This window comes from Canis lupus, chromosome 22 (genome assembly GCF_048164855.1).
Source record: "Canis lupus baileyi chromosome 22, mCanLup2.hap1, whole genome shotgun sequence".
NCBI lineage: Eukaryota > Metazoa > Chordata > Mammalia > Carnivora > Canidae > Canis > Canis lupus.
Window position 1 is genome coordinate 28,703,469 of NC_132859.1, and position 16,806 is coordinate 28,720,274.

The window sequence follows — 16,806 nt, forward strand, 5'->3', positions numbered from 1 at the left end:
AGTCACATCTTTAGTTGTCCCACAGTTAGATGAAATTATTAGCCATCCCTACAGAGTGTCAGAAACTGCAAATAGAATGTGCCTTTGAAGGCAGCCGAATCCAACTGGGAATTGAGAAATTAATAGGAATTTAGAATAATGGGCATGCTTGCAATGAACCATTTATGGGTTCAGGAACCTAGTTCCTCTGATAATTTGAATGAGCAGCTTTGCTAATAAAGTTTGTCTATGTTTAGTGAACCTGCTGGCTCTACCTGTCATTCACAAACAACTTGAATTATCACTTTCCAATCAAATTTTGCCCTTTCTCTTAGCTTGCTGGCTCTTGGAGGTGATTTTCTCCATGCCGGCGAGGAATGGAGAGAGAAAAAAATAGGAAGAGGTTTTAGCACCAGCTGGGGCAGGCTGGCTTCCCTCTACATCAGGGTGAAGTGTGTTTATTTTATGCAGGTAATGGATGAAATTCAAATGGTGCCACATTTATTTGAAGATTTATTTATATATTATTTGAGAGAGAGGGAGAGAGGCAGAGAGTGTGAGAGTGCGAGCAGGGGGAGGGGCAGAGGAAGAGGAAGAGAGAGAGAATCTTAAGCAGACTCCCTCCTGAGCCCATCACGGGGCTTATCTCCGGACCCTGAGATCAGGACCTGAGCAGAAATCAAGAGTCAGTTGCTTAACTAACTGAGCCCCCCAGGCGCCCTCGTGCCATGCTTATTTGGAAGGGCAGATATTCTCAACTTGAAATTCCCAATTATGATCAATATCTACCGGTAGCTCCTGACCCTTTTTCTTAGATCTGTACATGTCATGATTCCTACTCTTCTGATTATGGTGGATTTTAACTTCAGGAAAATGAGCAAACGTCACCGGCAGCTTCAAAAGTGTTAATAATTACAGTGATTCCTCATACAGGAAAGCGAGTCAGAGTCGGGGGCCACCTTCGTGTACACGCTCCGAGCGCCTTTGGTAGATCTTCTGTTTTCCCCACTGCACAGAAATGCCTGTCCTCAAGGCAACACAAAGTGCTGCCCACTCCCAAATACATCAGGATCCCCTTCTGTGCTCTCTGCAGCTTCCCCAGCAGCAAGGGAGGCATTCTCCAGGAAACAGCTTTCAACAGGATTGATTTTTCCATTTGGCCGCTGAGATTGCGGCAGCGCGGCGGCGGGCCAGGTCCTGGGTGCTGAGGCTCCCGGGGCAGGGCGAGGAAGGAGCAGGATCCCGAGGGCACTGAGCAGGGCGAAAGCAGGGCTCTGTGCGCACAGGCAGAGTGGCGAAGAGCTCAAACCAGGTTTCCCACCGCCTTGTAGCTGTGTGAGCAGAGAGCAGGCATTTAATATCCCTGAGACTGTTTCTTCATCTTGAAATAGCCAATGATGGCAGGGTGCACTTCCTGAGGTGATTGTGAGCATGAAATGAGGGATTCATGGAAAGCCTTAGCACCCCTTGTAGACGGCACATATTTTTGCTTGTGTACAGCTACCATCACCGCTAATACGGGGGTCGTTACTTTTGTTGCAGAGCATTCTGTTTTAGCTTATCTAGCACAGATGGCTTAAGAAATTTCACCTTGCATTTCTATAATCTATAAAAATCTGTCATGTTCAAACTTTTAAAGGAGGTGACCATTTGGTGAGTGGATGAGCACTCATACCTATGTATGAGTAGTTTAACACAGACATTGCTTTCTAGAGGCAAAACATTTTAAGAGCTTGAAAAAATTGTCTTTAATATATGTTTTTTCTTTTATAAGCAACTTCATTAGTTTCGTCAAAACTCTTGACCAGGAAAAATACACACTGGTTTATATATTTAACAAATACATAGTTTTTACTGAGTGCTAAGTGAGTTCTATGTTCATACAAATATTAACTCAATCCTTACTATACCAATATGAAGTCACTTCTATTATCTTCTATTACTATCCCCTCTTTACAAATACATACATTGAGGCACAAGACAATTAAGCAAATTGCTCAAGATCCTGTAGGTAGTGAGCTCTCCAGGCAGGATTCTCATCCAGGCAGGCTAGCTTCAGAGTCTGTTTTGTAGGTGTCAGGCTAGGCTAGTCTAGCCTGTTTGTATCGTGAGGCTTTTAAATGACAGGAGCTGGGATTATTTAAAATGTTCTGTGTCCATCAATATGAGATTTCAGAGTTGACATACAGTCACTTTATTTAGTTGGTTTAGGACCATGGCAATAATCAAGAATTTCCCCTCTGGGCAGCCCCGGTGGCTCAGCGATTTAGCGCCGCCTTCAGCCCAGGGTGTGATCCTGGAGTCCTAGGATCGAGTCCCACGTCGGGCTCCCTGCACGGAGCCTGCTTCTCTCTCTGCTTGTGTCTCTGCCTCTCTCTCTCTCTCTCTCTCTCATGAATAAATAAATAAAATCTTAAAAAAAAAAAAAAGAATTTCCCCTCTGCATAAGGCCATTTAGATGAGGAGTTAGGGATGCAGGAAATGCCATGAAGCGGAGTTACAGACTTCCTCTTAAGATCCTGTGTGACAGATATTAGGACCACTGAAGCTGAGTGAATTCAGCTGTTTTCATTGACCTAAGTGAATCTAAACTAGATTCTGAAACCTTTGGTATTCTGAACCACCTATGAATCTCTGCTTGGTGATTCCAAGTAATTCTGTTCAACACAAATAGAAGAAGCCCTATACAATGAAACCAGATATTACCTCTTACCTTCTTTTTTTCTTTTGATAAGTGATGTCTGAATTTTAAGAAATTAAAAAAAACACCACTAACCATAATGGATTCCATGGACTTAAGAGGGTAGTTATTTTATTTTATTTTTTTTATGCTTTAACTGGCTCTTTGTATGCTTTTGAAGAAGTTGATGGACTTCTCCCTCTTTCCCCTTCACTGGTGATCCCTGATCCGCTGACAATGGACTGCTCTTACAATACCATCTGGCCATGATCTCAGTTTGAAAAGTACCATGAGCACTCCCTGCTGTACAATCTCCTGATTTTTCTCCTGCATCACTGGTGACTCCTTGTCAACTTCTTTGCCATGTTTTCTCCTTTTCTGAGACTTCATAAAGTTGAAGAACTCAGCCTCCTCTGAGCAGATCATATAACTCCTCTGCTGAAAATGCTGTCATGACTCTTCATCCAAAGTCCGTGTATGAAAACCCTTTATCATCTGATCCTTATTCTCTTTTTGGCCTAATTGCCCATTGTTAGTTTGCTAGGGCTGCCATAACACAGTGACACAAACTTGAGTGTCTTAAAAAACAGAAATGTATTATCTCACAGTTTTGAAGACTGGAAGTCTGAGATCGAGCTGTCGGCAGGGCTGTGTTCCTTTCCTCAGAAGGCTCTAGGGGAGACTCTGTTCCAGGTCTGTCTCCTGGCTTCAGGTGGTTTTTTTGATTTGCAGCTATGTCACTCCAATCTTCACGCTGTGTTCTCCCTGTGTGTGTGTGTGTGTGTGTGTGTGTGTATGTGTGTGTGTCTGTGTTTGTGTCCAAATTTCCCCCCTTTTAAAGGACATTAGTTCTCCTGGACTTGAGGCCTGCCCTACTCCAGTATGATTCATTTTAATTAATTACCTCTGCATTGATTCTGTTTCCAAAAAGGTCACATTCTGAGATACTGGGAGTTAGGACCTCTGCATATAATTTTGGAGGAGCACAGTTCAACTACTACCACTACTGTGCTTCTTCTTATTCACTGGGAGGTACCATGCTACCTTTGCTGCTCCTTGAATGCTTGGATGTGCTCCTGCCTTAAGGCCTTTGCGTTGTCTGTTCCCTTGCCTGGAGCATCTCCACACCCTGACTGTCCGCATAACTCACAAGGTGCCCCGTTCTCAAGTCTGTCTTCAAATAGGCCCCTCTCAGTAATGCTTCCCCCTCCTGATCATCCTATTTACAATCATATCTCAACTCTGCTCCATGCCCCCCAGTTACCCTTGTCTACTGTTGTTGCTGTTGTTTTCTGGACTGCTTATCATCTTCTAACATACTTGGTAATTTGCTTATTGCTAGTTTTGCTATTTATTGTTTTTCTTCTCCCCACCTTGATATTGGAATATAGGCCCAATGAGGGGCTCTTTGTTTTACTCTCTGATGTATTCCAAACACCTGCATGACAGATATTCGGAGCCACTGGAGTTGAGTGAATTAAGCTGTTTTCATTGACCTAAATGAATCTAAACTAGATTCTGAGACCTTTGGTATTCTGAACCATCTATGAATCTCTGTTTAGTGATTCAAAGTAATTCTATTCAACACAAATATTATGGGCCATAATAGCACAATAGCAGCTCAAAAAAATATGTGCAGCTTACTCATTTTACTTTATGGGTTTAGTTGTAGAGATGCTTATTTTAGTACATCGGTTAAGGCAGGCGGGAGGAGAGTGAAACATATAACTATTTTATTGAGCACTGTGGCACCCACGGCTTTCCTGTAGGACCCTGCATTTGGGACTTTCAGCCGAATGTCACATTCGTGATTACTCTAGATCTGGGCAAGTGCTTGCCATCCCTCCCTTCTGAGAGCTCAAGGCCTTTTGCACATACACTATGAAACCAAAACTCTTCTGATGAGACAGTGAGAGGCCTCTCTTGACCTATTTCTACTGTCATTTAGTATGCAGAGAAGCAATCAGTGAAGCTCCTGGAAGAAACTCTAAGGTTGAGACGTTGGACATCATGACTTGCTGTGATTTTCCTACTAGTGTCAGAAAGCACAATGCTCCTAGAGTGACCACAGAGTGCTCTGGGATACATTTCTTTGGCTTCACTAGAGTGGAAGGGGTTTAAATGGCCCACAGATGTCACATCCAGTTTTCTTAATAATCTCATCAAGGCTTCTTCTAGGCCCCTGGTAGCCAAATGTCAGGAGTGATTCCCAGCAGAATCACTGAGTTAGGTAGCTCACTGTGCATTTCTTGGTCTTGAACTCCATTATTTTATATGAAAATTACCTGTGATCATCCTTTGTCCTCATAAATATTGTTTATTTTGTAGGAGCCTCTGTCCTCCTAGAATGTAGACATTAATTATGGCAAACATGTCTTACCCAATGCTGGTTTTCACTCTGGTGCCAGCTTAGATGCTGGCCCAGAGTAGATGGCTCTGAAATACTTTTTAAACTCCATCTGAAGTACAGCTGCAGAGCACAGCTCACATCTCATTCAGGCTGCATCTCCATCTGGTCTTGCTGTGGCCATTTTGGCTGGTTTTTCCTTGAACTCAGGAATGGCTTCCAAAAATAAATGCTAAAATATCACTTAAAGACATTTACCTGTCAGGGAGAAGACTTGGAAGTTTGTAGAAGAGCATGAAAGCGTGTTTCTGACATCATGCAGCCCAGAAGGTGAACCTTCTCAACAAAGGCTTCAAAAACAGGAGATTTCACAGCGGAAGTCCTGGCCACACAGATGTGGGAAACATGCCATTGATTTTTTTTTCCAGCCACACTCATTCATGGATAGCAACATTATCCATGACTGACCATAAAACAGAGGGGTATCAGGAGGTAGAAGTTGACTAAGGCAACACATTTGATCCCTGAATCCACAGGTAATAACCCATCTTATTCCTTTTCAGCCACCTGTCATATGCTTCCTGAACTGTGTCTCTTTTTTTTCCTCTATTCTGTTGGTGCTGTCCACATGAACCATCTAGAAGAAAACATTGTGTGTGTTTGACTCCAGACTTAGCTCTTTTTTTTTATTCTTAAAGATTTTATTTATTCATGAGAGACACAGAGAGAGGTAGAGACATAGGCAGAGGGAGAAGCAGGCCCCCCCACAGGGAACCCAATGTGGGACTCGATCCCAGGACTCCAGGATCACACCCTGAGCCAAAGGCAGATGCTCAACTGCTGAGCCACCCAGGTATCCCCAGAGGTAGTTCTTTTTGATGGGGATCTTTCTGCAGATGAGGTTTTATCAGAAACTTAATGAAACTTAAGCTTTCAGGGCCTTTCATTTGGCTTGATAGCGGCCCTAGAATATACCATTAATCATTTCTGTTTGTAAAATTTTCAAAAGTAATGTATTTTAACCACAACAGTTTCATTGTACTGTTTCTTTCCATTCTAATTTTCCCTCCACCACACTTGCCTTTGTGTTTGCTGCAGGCAGTTTTGGGATTCAACTAACGTGGAAGTTGAGTTGGTAATATTTATTTAGTTTAGGTTGAGCAGAATATATTTATGTAGTTTTCAGTAATTTCCAAGTATAGCTATTGCTAGTTATCTGGTATAGGAATGAATGGCTCGCAGGAATACTCAGGCCACCCACTCCATGACTCATCAGGTGTCAGGACACATAAAAGCAGGGCTAGAGATTTTGCTGCGGGACAGCAGCTCCTATGATGCCCTGAACCCCACTTACCTGAACAGAGGGGTAAAAAGGGGATTGGAATAGACAGAACCAACATCTTGTCTGTAAAAAGTATCACAGTATCTTTTGTAAGTATCCTTACAAAGGACACCTTTTGTCCTTCTTGTGATTATTCTCATCCTAAATAAGTCTTTTCCTTGACTTCCAATATATTTTCTCTTTTTTTTTTTTTTTTTTACAAAATTCCCCCTATTTTTTAAAAAAAGCTTTAAACCCACCTCTGACTTATCGAGTCTTTATAATTCGTTACATTTTAACAAGTCCTCTAGGGTCAAATGTACACTAATTTCGAATAAAGTTTATGTCATTTTAAGTTAATATTAGTAATATCACTGAAAAAAATTAGTAATTTCACTAGCCTCTACATCTTCTAAAAAATATGTATATGTTAAATAATTAGTTTTTATCAAGTCTCTAGGCATGAGAAAAAAATAACATTAGCATCCCATTTTTATAGGACAAACAAGTGGAGTCAGGCAACTTGAGTAGAATTTCATAGCCTTAAAGCTTCTATAAATTACTCAAGAATGCTTATCTATCTGCCTTCCAAAAGGGACCATGTTCCTCTACATAGAAAATTACATTTTTACATTAAAAAATATTTTTTTCTAATTATTTGCAGATATGAGAAAATTGTCAAATGCCAATTTTGCTGAGTGCCTTTACTCTCTGTATATAGTATCTTCTTCAGTTAAAATAAATGTTTTATATAGCCAAAATATCTTCAAAATTTCTGGGAGAAAAGTTAGTGGTGAAATGTTTAATAGTATCTACCTGTGGGGCACCTGGGTGATTGAGTGTCTGCCTTTGGCTCAGGTGGTGATCCTGAGGTCCTGGGATCGAGTCCCGCATCAAGCTCCCCGTGGGGAGACTGTTTCTCCCTCTGCCTATGTCTCTACCTCTCTCTCTGTGTCTCTCATGAATAAATAAAATCTTTAAAAAAATAATAATACTATGTGAACTAGGATTGATTAATTAAAGTAGGTCAAAACCTGTGCACTTGTGTACAGAGGATAATTTTGTTTGGCATTTCCAGTCAGTATAACTGCAGTAAAGGTTTCAGAAAACAGCAGTAATGCCTTATAAAACTGGCTGTGGTGTGACAAATAGTACCAGCCCCCCCCCCTTTAAATAAATTGCACTCCAATAAAAATAGTGATGGTAAGCTTTGATAAAAGTAAGTGGTTCAGATGAACTTTCCAACTCAAATGTAAACCAGTTGTAGAGAAGTTAAAACCTTTGAAACTTCTGCTTCAACCACGGAGAAATCTGCAGCAAGATCAGTAGCATCCATTTTGTTCAGGATACTTTTTAGGATGAAGCCCATATGGGAAATAAAAGAAAGCCTCCATATTATGCTTTTCTGATGAAAAAGACCTGTATTTCCTGTCCCTAGAGACGTCCCAAATGACTCCAGTGTGCACTGCCTTGTGCACAGAGAGACCTTGATCAAATCCCTGGACTTTTGGGTTTTAATTTCTCATTTTATAAAACAAAATATAGGGACCCCATCTCCAATTCTCTTTCCATCTCTGTCACAAATATTCTCTGGTCTTTATCTCTTTACCTATGTATTAAATGGGTCAGATTCCTAAGGGAGAAGAGTAATTAGCACTCTACATGTAATAGATGCTGTGGGAGATGAAGATACCACTGGAGCCCTTAAGATTCCACTGCATTATTATTGCTTGACACTTGAGCAAAGGTTACTGGACAGGATAATTCTGGCCTGAGATCAAAAATTCCAAACATAGGGCATTAGAAGAGTGGCACTTTATACAGCATTTCTCTGCTAAGATCTCTATATAGGATTAAATTTGCATGTGATTTAAGTTACCTACCACCGTCCCCTCTGAAGTAAGTCTATTGCGGACTGACATTTTGTCTTTTACTAACACAGATTTTCCCCAGCAATGAACAGGTAACCAATGCTTGACTTGAGCTTCTAATAAAGTAGTTGCCATATGTTTTGGGGCCACATTATAATTTTTTAAAAAAGGCTTATCTTTGAAACTATTCCAACTGAATGGAATAGTTACCTATACTATTTAAATGATTGCTTCTTTTTCCTCTCTTTTAGATTATTTGATTATTTATTTACTTATCTACATATCAATGCTGAACTTGTGTGTTAAGTTTGTGTAAGTTAAATGTGCTTATTTGGGATTGGAGTCCATTGTACTACTTTTCATTTGAAGTCTTAAAATTTACTGCTTATATAGCATGGGTCTGCTTCAACCATTTATTACCAATTCCCATTACCAGAGTTTGTATAGCTCACCATCTTTGCCTGCTAGTCTTCCATGATCATGTGGGACCATAAAACTGCAAACTCTGGCTCAAGGGCTCACCATTTACTTACCATTTTCTTCTATTTGTTTGGAAAAAAAGTTTTAAATAATTTCTGCCTTTTAAAGGTTGTACTGCTACATCACTTTGTAATTTCATCTCAAATACTTTAATGTCTTTTCTTAGACAAAAAAGATATGCAAAGTTAAGGATTGGGAAGATTTTAAAAAAGTTACTTGAAATCATATTTGGTAATGCAAAGAGGAATTAATAAATGCAGATTAAGACCTATAGTGACACACCAATAAAAAATAAATTTATATAAAAAAAAAGACCTATACTGACACATCTCTTATTGATTTGTGCTTCCCTGTAGGAGAATATGTGCATATCGTAAAAGAGAGAGTGAAGATTTTTGTTAAGATTAACAAGGCAATCTGTGATTATTCTCTTAGTAGAGTTCTTTTTTACATGGGGAATAGAGTAACCTAACTCAACAGGAGTTTTTTTTTTTTTTTTAAACTTTGAATAAAGGCAAATCCTGACACTTTTCAATGGCGAGTATATTATATGTTCCAAAATAGAAAATACTAAATTTTATCCAGCCATTAGGATTTTAAAGCACTTGACAATGAAGTTCATTAAGAGTTGCTGTGAAGCCTATGAGAAATTAGACTAGTAATGTTGTTCTTGTTTCCTGAACTATGCTTGCTTTGAAAATTATGAAACCTAGCCATTCTAGTTTAAAGATAAATAAATAAACCTTTTACAATAATCTGAAATGTTTAATTTTCTCCTTTTCAAAGGCATTCATTCCCATAAGGATGAGAAGAATTGACGTTTGTTAAGGCTCACCTTGATTTTTTAAAATTTAAAAAATTTTCTTAATTTTTTAATTTTTAATTTAAAGGATTTTTAAAATATAGTTGACACACGATGATACATCAGTGTCAGATATACAACATAGTGATTAAACTTCTGTGTATGTTATCCTGTGCTCACCACAGGTGTAGCCAATGTCTGTCACCATACAACACTATAATGATATCACTGATTATGTTTTCTATGCTGTGCCTTTTATTCTCATGACTGATTCACTCCGTAACTAGAAGCCTCTATCTCCCTCTGGCAACCACCAGTTTGTTCTCTGTATTTATAGGTCTGATTTTGCTTTTTGTTTGTTTACTCATTTGTTTTATTTTTTATATTCCATATATGAATGAAATCATATGGTATTTGTCTTTCTCAGTTTGACTAACTTAATTTAGTATAATATCCTCTAGGTCCATCCATGTTGTTGCAGATGGCAAGATCTCATCCTTTTTAATGGCTGCATAATATTCTATTGTATGTACATGTGTGTGTATCACATCTTCTTTATTTATCTGTTGATAAACACAGGTTACTTCTATATCTTGGCTGTTGTAAATAATGCTACAATAATCAATCACATGGGTGCATATATCTTTCTGAATTAGTGTTTTTGTTTTCTCTGGGTAAATGCCCAGCAGTGGAATTATTAGATCATAAGGTATTTCTAATATCAACTTTTGAGGGAACTTCCATATTGTTTTCTACAGTTACTGCACCAATTTGTGTTCCCACCAACAGTGCATGAGGTTCCTTTTTCTCCACATCCTTGCTAACGCTTGTCATTTCTTGTCTTTTTTTATTTTAGGGATCACTGGTTTTGATTTTTAACAAAAGTATAAATAGGCTTTTGGTTCTTTGCCCAAGATTAGAATCAATCACCAGTCATTCTCAAGGATATATTTTGGACAGGGTGTTGCTGGGTATTGTACTAATGGGTGCAACCAATGCATAAGGCCCACCCTGTGACATTGAGGAGCATATAGCTTATAGTGGTGACGGATACATAGAACTCTAACAAAGAGATGGTTTTGGGAAGTGATAGAATGGAGTAAAAGTTCAGTTGAAGAAAAAGGAAGAAAAACAGAGGTAATCATGATGAAGAGCAAGAGAAAAAGAGAATCTGAGTCAAACATTGGTGTAGTTTCAGTAATAAAACAAGAACAAAGGTGGAGGCAAAAGCTGTCATCACTATATGGAAAATTGAATGCAAACCTGGGAGGTTTGGACTTTATTCCTAGTCCCTGAAATTAAATACTAATGTGAAGGAAGATTTGAAGAGACATAATAGAACAGGACAGGTCTATAAAAATCCAATCCATTGTTTTATAGATAAGGAAACTGAGGACAGAGAGGTTGCATAGAATATTAGTAACATAGTAATATCAAAAACCTCTTTGCTGACTCACATCCTAGAAATCTTTTCATCACATCCTGCCATACTAGGCTACTCAAGGTCAAAAACTTCAGCAGTTACTGCTTCTTGTATATGTAGTAGATTAACCTAATAGTCATTGTTTTTAATATCTGTTTTTTACCTGAAGACTTCAAAGAATGAGCTGACTGACTTTTCCCTGACTCCTGAATGCGGCATGTATATTCACTGTAATAACTTGCCCTTCGTGTGTAAAACTCCTAATTTTCCTTCTTACAAAATGGTTGGCTTACTTCATGGCTTGTGAAAGGTGGCATGTTTTATTGATGTGGACTTGACAATTCTTTATAAGCCTTATACTGTAGCGCATGCTTTTTCATCTATTCTGGGAATCCTTGTATTTTTGTGGTCCTACACTTATAGATAATTGATTTGGACAATATTTACCTCCATGATATGTGACTAAAGTTAGGACAAAACTTAGATGGTTAAAATACTTGTTATTTTCTTCCATGAAGTATTTTGGTTGTTGTGGTAGGTCAGGTGTACATATAATCCAGTGATTTTAAGTGAATATACTGTTTGTTTATTCACAGATGTCTATTATGACTTTCCTGCCTATGAAAAGTGATACCATGAGTAAACCACATTGTAAGGAACTGAAATATAAATTCTGAAATAATCTTTTGATTTGAAATTCCTTTTGACCATATGGAACTTCCTGTAGTCTTGGATATTCCAATAATATAAATATCAAATGCCTATCTTGCAAGCATAACTTGTAAAATTCTTCCAGCCTTCATACTGGGAATACTTATTTTATTTACCAATGCTTCAACTACCAGCAGTATTGGTGGGATAGTTTTAGGAAAGGCAATGCCTACCACATTTATTTTTATAAAAAGTTTGCATATGTTTGGTATAATTATATATATTTGCGTGTGTGGTATGCCTGTATGTGTGCGTGTCTATGTGTGAAATTTCCATCCTGGGTCCTACAGAAGGTAGTTTTGATCAATCATGTTTGGAATACCCAAAGATTTTTTGCCTCAGACTTTGGAAATGGTATTAGGTGTTTGGTATTTTTGTGGAAAACAAGACAAGAAAGTATAGTTTCTATCATCTTTGTTTTGGCACTAAGAGACCAAGTTACACTTGGAGGCATCATGTGTTGTTCAGCATTAAGGTTTGTGCTCCAGCACTGCATGCAAACACACATACACATGCACACACACAAGGGAAAATTCATTCTGCAGGGAAAGCAGCTGTCTACTAATGCTTGGGCTACGCAGGCTGTGCTCTGCAGAACTCCAGCAGGTGCCATTTACACGAGACTACTATAGTCTGAATAGTGCCCCCTGGAGCTCTACAGTATTCTTCCAGAGGACTACTCATCTTAAAATGTTGCCAGATTTCCAATAACAGGAAACAGCACCAGTGCACATAGGTCTGCAGCTTAGGCACAGTTCTGAAGATCCACAGTGTCCCATTTTCATATCCTTGACTTTTCCACAAGACCATATGATTTAGGGTCTGTTTTCAGAGCCATACTCACAGGTCTCTACCTGGATTCTTCACTGGGCTTCTTTTACCTAGATTCATCCAGTGACTCCTGCAAATCACTGCCTGAAATTTATTGTTTGTACTCACTCAGCTATAATATAGGAAGCGTCATGGTTCTCCCCTAGAGCCAGCATCCCTCTTTGGATGCCTCAATCTGGTTTTCCCACTAACTTTGAAGACTAGACAAAACATTTCCCTCCATCCATGCCTTTTCTTCTTTAGCCTGTCTTGTCCTTGACCCTCTCCTTTTACTCATTTCTTCTCAGCCCAGGCAAAGTTGCCAATCCATAGTGTTAGTGTTCTCTATTTCTGGTAAGCCAGTATTTTATTCTCTTCAGATACCTCAGAGAAGTGGGGAGGATCTGAGGGAGTAAGATGGTTATACTTGACACTTTTCCCTTCTTGAGAACTTTTGCTCCTAGAGATGACCCAGTGTCTAGATTGGAAACTAGCATATACATGAGAACTCAAGAATTCCTAACAATCACCATGGGTTATATTTGAACGTGAGTGCTTTGTTCCCAATACAGAGCTTGACCAGAGTTACACACACACACACACACACATCTGTTATAAGTGGTACAACGATATAAAGCATGTCAGCTACTTACGTCCTAGGAAAAAAGAGTTTAGCATAAAACAGCAATAACCAAAATTTTAAAAACATCTTGTTCATGCCAGGAACTCAATGAAACAGTCAGTATATACTATACACCAGACTCTCACAGGAATCCTGCTTATAGGCTCAGTGTTACATCTCAGTAATGTGGGTAAAAATTAGTGGTTAGGATTTGGGTGCAGGTCTGTCTGGATTCTAAGATCTTATGTTTCCACTATACAGGATGCCCATAAAAATAAAAACACTTAGATGGGAAGGGGCCTACCATTTGTAGCTACCCTCCATGCATAATACAATTCACTTTTGTATATTCCTCATTCAGATCACATAACACTCACATGAATGAGGTACAGGTTATTGTTCCAGTTTAGACTCAAGTGGACAGAGGAGACTACTTCACTCAGGTGGCACAGCCAGCAAGGGATAAAGCCAGAATTTGAGTCCAGACAGTATGACTCTGGAGCAGGGATCTGGAAACTGCTGTCTGCAGGCCCTATCTGGCTCCCCTCCTGTTTGTGAACAACATGTGAGCTAAAAATAGGGGTTGTGTTTTTAAATAGTTGAAAAGAATAAAAGAGTATCTCATAATACTACTTGTTTTTGTATTTTCTATGGCTTCTTTTGTGCTATGACAAGGTTGAGTATTTGTTACTGAAATGAGATGGTCCTCAATGCCTAAAATATTTAGTCTCTTGCCTTTTACAGAAAAAAGTTTGCTCATCTCTGAGAGCAGTATTTTTAACCTTTAAGCTATACTTTTTTCATTAAACCATGTTATGCTTATATCAAGTACTATTAGAACTTCTAGATTATTTTGCATCATGTGAGACTTTCAAAATGAAAATGATAGTCATCTGGGACCCATTGGATGAGAGTGGCACAGATGTGAAATTTTAGAAGCAGCTCAATCAAACCATAAAATAGATTCTATATTGTATTATAGGAAATATAATAAATGTTCTATTCACACCATTGCTAGCTCTATGACTCATTAGAAAAAATTTATCCCCAGTGACAAATAAAATGGTGGTTTATTCATGTGCTACATCACCAGTATATTTAGCTAATTGGTATTCATTTGTATTCATCAGGTTATTTTCCAAAATAGATAAAAAGTAGAACATTAGCTGGAAAGTCATGAATAATCCACGTACTTAGTGGTTTGGCTAAAAAGGTCTATGAGAGAAGCTACAGAAACTGTCCTAGCTATGAAAAAGATTGTTATCCAAGATACCTACTGTATGCCATGCACTCCTATGAGTGGTAACTCATTTTATTCCCACAACACCATCTCATAGATAAGGGCACCAACACTTTAAAGTACAATAATTGCTGTGGGTCAGTCAACTAGTAAATGGTAAAGCTAAACGAGGTCCTAAACCAGGTCCCTGAACTTCAAACTTGGCATCTTTTTATAGAACAAATTCTAAGACATTTATCATTTCAAGTTGTGAATTAATCTAGAATTACTCTTCCAGTGGGGCAATTGATTCTCATGCTAAATGTCCATTATTTGGTCCTGTTACTTCTCTTTGTAGTTTAAAAGGTAGGAAAGTAGTTGAGGAAGTAAATAATATTGCCATCAATTTGTGTCTGTCACACACAGAATACTAGAAGATGTTGACCAAAAATAATGTGTTTTAATAATTTGAGTTTCAGTGAATTTTATTCCCAGTTTTTATAGAAGTTGTAGAGATAATTTTCTTGATTTCCATGTATGTGAATACTTTTTACTTGTTATTGGTGGTTAACTCAATTTTATAGTTGCAAAGAGTAAACATAAAAGTTTAATGAAGCCTAAATAATCAGTAGATGATTTTATGCTACTTGAAACCAGATACCTACTAGGTACAGGTGCCTACTGAAGAGAGGTGAAGACAAGTCAGTTGCCATGCCATCTTGATACATCATGGCTTTAGATGGTTGTGATAAAAGATTACAGCAAAGTGCATAATGTGTCATTGATTACATGATACCAAAAATTGTATTTTCTTTGCTTTTTAAATTTTGAAACAGGTTACTTTTTACAATCAGATGAAACCAATCAAATCTGGATCTTTATGTAATATAAACACATATATTTTAAAAATATTTTATTTATTTATTCAAGAGAGACACAGAAAGAGAGGCAGAGCCATAGACAGAGGGAAAAGTAGGCTCTATGCAGGGACCCAGATGCAGGACTTGATCCTGGGACTCCAGGATCACGTCCTGAACTGAAGGCAGATGCTCAACCGCTGAGCCACCCAGGTGTCCCTATAAACACCTATTTACTTGTGACTATGAACAAACAGATTGTTTACACTTAGATAATTTTGAAACCTTGAAGAAATCAAGGACAGTGTAAATATTTAATAATGTGTACTTGTGTGTGTGTCTTTTAAAATGCTCAATTCTAGGTGGACATGTAAATTGGCACAATGCTTTTCTTTGGAAAGCAATTTTGCAATGTGTGCCAGATGTTTTAGAAATGTTCTTACCCTTTGAACTTCTAGGAATTTGCCTAGGGACAAATGTGAAAGATCCACCATCACGTTAGTTGAAGAGTGAAAAGGTTTACATGCTCAGAACATACAAGCATTACAAAATGATCAACAAATTGTAGTATATCCAAAGCATGAACTACTTTGTAATCTGTAACATGATAAACATATGTATCTACTGTCGAGGGCTCAGTCAGTTAAGTGTCTGACTCTTGGTTTTGGCTCAGGTCACCATCATCACATGGGTTTTGAGATCAAGCTTGGAGTCAGGCTCCATGCCCAGTGGGGAGTATGCCTGAGATTTTCTTCCTCTGCCCATCCTCTCACTTGTGCCTGCACACATGCTCTCTCTCTCTCTCTAAAATAAATACATCTCTAAATATATACGTATATGTCCACTGTCATAGAGAAAATTTACATTAACTGAAAATGAAGGATGCAGTTTCACAAATTTCATTGTATCTCAATATAAAATATGCATCTGTACCTCAATGATAACACTGATTTTTTAAAAGATTTTTATTTATTCATGGGAGACAGAGAGAGAGAGGAAGAGACACAGGCAGAGGGAGAAGCAGGTTCCCTGTGGGGACCCCAATGTGAGACTCGATCCCTGGGCCCCGGATCACACCCTGAGCCAAAAGCAGATGCTCAACCACTGAACCACCCAGGCGTCCCTATAACAGTGATTTTTAAATTTTCCCGTGTATTTATACATGTTCCTTATTAGATGACACATAATTTGAGGGCAGAAATTGTCTTATTCAGTGTATTCCTTTTATTATGAATATCCTTGGTATGTTGTAGACAATCTATAGCTTCTTTTGAATGAATGAATGATAAAGGTGAAAAAAATGATCTGATGATCTTTAATAGAATCATGATTTTTTCTATATTTTACATTTTATTTGGTACCTTATTACTTGTAGGATCAGAACAGATCTATTTTAAAATCAGAAAAATTGGGATCCCTGGGTGGCGCAGCGGTTTGGCGTCTGCCTTTGGCCCAGGGCGCGATCCTGGAGACCCGGGATCGAAGCCCACATCAGGCTCCTGGTGCATGGAGCCTGCTTCTCCCTCTGCTTCTCCCTCTGCCTATGTCTCTGCCTCTCTCTCTCTCTCTCTCTGTGACTATGATAAATAAATAAAAATTAAAAAAAATTAAAAAAAAATCAGAAAAAATTTTTAAAATAACAGTAAGATTATATATTAGAGAAGAGAGGGGGCTTCTTTTCTGT

The 16,806-nt window shown here is 38.4% G+C and overlaps 1 protein-coding gene across 1 annotated transcript in view; it reads left to right on the plus strand.

Annotated features, from left to right (window-relative positions):
- Window positions 1–16,806, plus strand: part of KCNH8 (potassium voltage-gated channel subfamily H member 8) — a 368,594-nt gene that overhangs the window by 77,763 nt on the left and 274,025 nt on the right. The window lies entirely within an intron of this gene.